Consider the following 5175-nt stretch of genomic DNA (forward strand, 5'->3'; position numbering starts at 1 on the left):
AACGGACACACTGTGAGAGGTGCATTACGGCGACGCAGGGCAGGGTCTCGACGCCTCACCACCACCCACCCACTTTAGGGCCGTGTTTCCTCACCCCAGATAAGTATCATCTGCGGAACTCGTGCAAAAACAAAACAAAACAGATTCTCCTGCGCCGATCCAGACTTACCAACAAGTTCCAAGGCAGAGGCCTGGTAATCTGCATTGGAACAAGCCCCCTGGCCAGTCTTATCATCAAGATGGTTGGGAAACACGGTAGCTTAACGGCTGGTTCTAGATGCAGAGACTTTCTGTGAAAGCAAATGGTCCATGTCCCCTCCAAGTGGGGACGTGGCTAATAAGTGACAGCCTCTTTTCCACAAGGGAGAGGTGTCCCCAGCCTACCAGCGGATACCTTGTAAGGCATGCAAGCCAGACTTCAAGGGTTTCCGATGGCCTCAGGACAAGTGTCAGAGAAGGAAGAGGACCTGAGTGGACTTCAGTGTGGTCCTCGTCACCAAAAGAAACCTGCCCAAAGCAGCACACTCATTCACTTTTACACAGGCAGCTATGTCCCATCTCCGGCCCCCAAAGTTCCCCACACCAAGGAGACAATAGCACGGCTTGAAGCGATGGTTGCCATTCTGGCTGCACATCACACTTGCCCTCCCCTGTATGTGTGGCTGAGCGCGGCCCCAGACCGATTAAATCAGACACGTAAGAGGGCATGCAGCATCACCGTGCGTGGTGCTCCACGGGTGACCACAGTTTGCAGCTGGCCCTGCGTTAGAGGGAAGACGTGGGCACAGCTGGCACTCTCACAGCTGCATGCCTTCCCAGGGTTTCACCCTGGGTCATCCGGCGTGCCCATCAAAAGACATGGTTACAAACCATACGGCATGTTCAACAAGAAGACTCTCCTTTAAAATAGGGGCGCCTGGGTGGCTCAGTCGGTTAAGCGTCTGACTTCAGCTCGGGTCATGATCTCGCAGTCCGTGATTTCGAGCCCCGCATCGGGCTCTGTGCTGACGGCTCACAGCCTGGAGCCTGTTTCGGATTCTGTGTCTCCCTCTCTCTCTGCCCCTCCCCTGCTCATGTTCTGTCTCTCTCTGTCTCAAAAATAAATAAACATTAACAATTTTTTTAATAATAAAATAAAATAAAATAAAATAAAGCCCCATTAAGTGATGTCTTTAAGTTCTGATATTTTTGAAAAGATGCTCACCGTCACTAATCATTCGGGAAATGCAAATCAAAACCACAATGAGATACCACCTCATGCCCATTAGGATGGCTACTAGCAAAACCGTTTTAAAGACAAGAAGAAGTATTGGTGAGGATGTAGGGAAGTTGGAGCCCTTACGCGCTGTTGGTGGGAATGTCAAGTGATGCAGCCACTATGAAAAGCCACATGGCAGCTCCTCAGAAAATTAGAGAGCCAATCTCACTTCCAGGCATATGCCCAAAAGAAATGAAAACAAGATCTTGAATAGCTATCTGCACACCCATGTGCATAGCAGCACTATTCATAATAGCCAAAAGGTGGAAACAACCCAAGTGTCCATGAATAGATGAACGGGTACACAAAATATGATATATACATACAGTGGAATATTATTCAGCCTTAAAAAGGAAGGAAATTCTGGCGCAAGCTACAACACGGATGAACCTTGAGGATATTATGTTAAGTGCAACAAGCCAGTCACAAAAAGACAAATACCGCATGATTCCACTTGCATGAGGTACCTGGAGTTGTGAGATTCAGAGAGACAGAACGTAGAATGGGGGTTGCCAGGGCCTGAGGGGAGGCAGGAAGGGGGAGTTATTGTTTAAGGGGTGCAGAGTTCCCGTTTGGGATGCTGAAAAAGTTCTGGAGATGGATGGTGGCGACTGTTACCCAACAGAGTGAACACACTTAAGGCCACAGAATTGTACACATAAAAATGGTTAAGATGATAATTTTGTTTTTAAGTAGGTTCCACGCCCAACGTGGGGCTTGAACTCACAGCCCTGGGATCAGGAGTCACATGCTCTACCGACTGAGCCAGCCAGGAGCCTCAGTTAAGACAATAAATTTTACGTTAAATGTACTTAACCACAATTTTTTTAATGACATTTATTTAAAAAAAAAATAACCTGCTCTTTTATGGAGATGACTAGGGTCTCCTCCACGATAAGGTGGATTTTATTTGAACCACGTGCCGAAGTCAGGACTAATGCTAAGGCAAGCGTGGCATGCATGTGTCAGTTTTCAAAACAGCTCCTACCAAAGGCACTAGAGAATCCAGGAGACATTCCATCCTCTTCCCAAACACAGAAACAACCTGCAAGGGAAAATTGTAAGTGAAGAAAGTCTCAGAAGATCGTATATCAATGCCGGGCACATGTTTATACGATTGTGTTTTGCTCACTCACCCCCGATGCTTTCATTCATTCGTTTACTCTTTCACTGTACAAACAATTGCCAGACACCAGGGCAGGAGGTACCCAGAGCATGGTCTCTACCTTGGTGAGCTCACGGCCCAGCAGGTCCTTTTGGGGGGAAGTGGGCCAGGGAGGGGCACGAAGGAAGAGGACAAGTAAGGGAGAACCGGAGAGAGGAGAGCCACGGAAGCTCTCACAGGCTGCAGTGGAACGATTGAAGGGAAACAGATGGAGAAAGTTCCCTGTGGAGCCTTGTCTGGGGACAAGGCTTCCAGGAGGCCCCAGGCTGTATCTGGTGCCCATCCCCTAGCACACAGGAGGGACCCAGCAAATGTCGTCTTATGATGTGTCAGAGCAGGGCTAATTTTTTTTTTAATTTTTTTAAGTGTTCATTTATTTTTGAGAGAGAGAGACAGAGAGACAGAGTGTGAGCCGGGGAGGCTCCTCAGAGAGAGAGGGAGACACGGAATCTGAAGAAGTCTCCAGGCTCTGAGCTGTCAGCACAGAGCCTGACATGGGGCTCGAACCCATGGACCGTGAGATCATGACCTGAACCGAAGTCAGATGCCCAACCAACTGAGCCACCCAGGCACCCCAGAGCAGGGCTAATTTTATGAGAAGCACAAAAATGCCACCTGATCTGCCTGGGAATGAGTTTAAAAAGCAGCCCAAGCTGCGCATGCCTCTTGGCCTGGGTGGAGGTCGGCGGGAGAGACAGAGGAGGCCCTGCCCACCCACCGTGGGGTGCTGGGAGGCCCCGCTACCCATCTGAGACACTTCGGAGGGACAGCGCCTCTGCACAACTCTCTCTTCTCTAAGCCAGCGATGGATTGTTTTCATTTCATTCGGAATGAACAGCAAGACTAAACTGAGTCCAATTTCTGATCAGTGTCATTTCTCAGGCTTGCTCAGAGAAGACAAAATCCATTAAACTACCCGCCTGCTCCCCTATGAGAGGCACTGAGCTCCCCGTGGCAGCGAGATGGGAGCTCTTGAGGGTAAAGACTCATTTTATGTGGATCAGTGACTGGCTTATTGTAGGTGCTTAATAAATATTCAATCATAACAATCTTAATTACTGGATTACATCATGTCTGTCTTAGGGTGGGATATAAATAAATAATGTCATAATAATAATGAGTCTCTCACGGAGCGCTGCTCAGTTTGAGTTCCCACCACTTCGCAGGCGGTTAATAAATTTGGGTGGATTTCATATTTCATGAAGACATATCTGCTCACAGCAGGTAAATGCTTCTGAAGATAAGCCTTATTTAGTATTAATGCCAGTAGGACACGTCCTGGTTTATGTCCTAGTCAAGGTTTAATTCGACACAACATGGCTCCCGGTTCTGCAAGTATTCGATGGTGTCCAGCAGCAAAGAGGGTGGTGGAGCTGGGGGTTCGGAGCCCTGGTTTTAGGGGAGACATTGAGACAGGCTAGCTCTGCTGCGATCAGCCATCCCTCTCCAACACCATCTAAACCATCGCCTGCTTAGAAAGCAATTGCAAGCACCAAAATCTTCATCCTGACAGGTTAGGTAAAGGAGCGAAGTTACCTGATGGATGGTAGGAGGGCGTGTGCCTTATCTGAAGGGGCAGCCTCAACCGCAGCACCTCCTCCCACGCACGAATGCTACCCAGTGGTGCCCAATCTTCCATTAAAAAGAACCAGAAATGCTGCTCTTGCCACAAAAATCTCCTGGTCTTTAAAAGCCACTAACCGATCCAGATTCTGTTAAAACAAAACCCTCCCGCAGCCTTCTGGGCCACATCCGGCCATGGGCCACTCTAGGCGAATCTGGGGCTTAGAGCTAAGAGCCAGGGATGTGCAAGCAAAGGTATATGCTGGTCGCTCCACGAAGGTCAGGAAAGAGCCAGAAATCACCTACCCTAATTGTTGAGCACCTGAGGTCTGTACTAGCTCTGTTATCTGCTCTATCAGTCATGTGACTTCCATAAATCCCTAAGACCCTCCTCCCTCTGCTGGAAAGTGAAGGGTCACAAGGTGGCAGAGCCTTCCTCAAAGGGCTGCACTAAGAACCAGCATCCCACAAAGTGATGGGGGAGCATTCTGCAGACCAGACAGCCCCACTGGTGCCAACAGAACGGTGACTAGTGGATGCCGGGAAGCTGTGAGAGAGTTCCCTGAAGTCTGGCCTCTGGAAGCCTCGGGAAGCTTCTGGAAACTTGTCTTGGGGATTTGGGATCTAAATGTCCCAGTTAGGGGAGCTGGAGGGGAAACGGGAACCTGCAAAGCCAGTCATCTGAGAGTGCACAGATTGACCCTGTCTCCACCTTGCAAGTTGCTTGAGTCAGTCCCTGTCCCACTGTGGCTGTCCCCTTCCTTCTCTGTGCCCTAAAACTGGACAGGAGAATGCAAATGAACCTCCTCTGGTGGAGCTGAGGTGCCTGAATGAAGTCTTGGTGTCCTCTTTCCCCCCCAATAGGAAACTAGATTAAAAGTATATGAGCTGGGCAGCCCATCTGTGGTTGTGAGCACCCCCCACCTCCCTGGGACCCTCTGCAGCAAAGGCAATGCCTTGGGGACTTTGGGATATGCAAGCGTCCAGGAAACAGTATCTGCCCCAGACACGGTCATCACATCACAGCACTGCCCGCAGGGGAGTGACCTCCCCAGCCCTTGGGAGAAAGTAGACAGCTACGGGCTTTCTAGAGAAACTCCTCCTGCACCGGGGTATTTTTAGCCCCACCATCCCATATAGCCATTCCAGAGGTGTTAACATCATGGGTGAAATTAGCCACTCACCTTTG

At 49.5% G+C, this 5175-nt stretch overlaps 1 non-coding gene across 1 annotated transcript; it reads right to left on the minus strand.

Annotated features, from left to right (window-relative positions):
* Positions 1-1960: 1960 nt before the first annotated feature.
* TRNAR-CCU (transfer RNA arginine (anticodon CCU)) lies at positions 1961-2033 on the minus strand. The gene has a single exon. It is a non-coding gene; the product is annotated as a tRNA-Arg (tRNA).
* Between the last annotated feature and the right edge of the window lie 3142 nt (positions 2034-5175).

Source organism: Neofelis nebulosa, chromosome 13, assembly GCF_028018385.1.
Source record: "Neofelis nebulosa isolate mNeoNeb1 chromosome 13, mNeoNeb1.pri, whole genome shotgun sequence".
Lineage (NCBI taxonomy): Eukaryota > Metazoa > Chordata > Mammalia > Carnivora > Felidae > Neofelis > Neofelis nebulosa.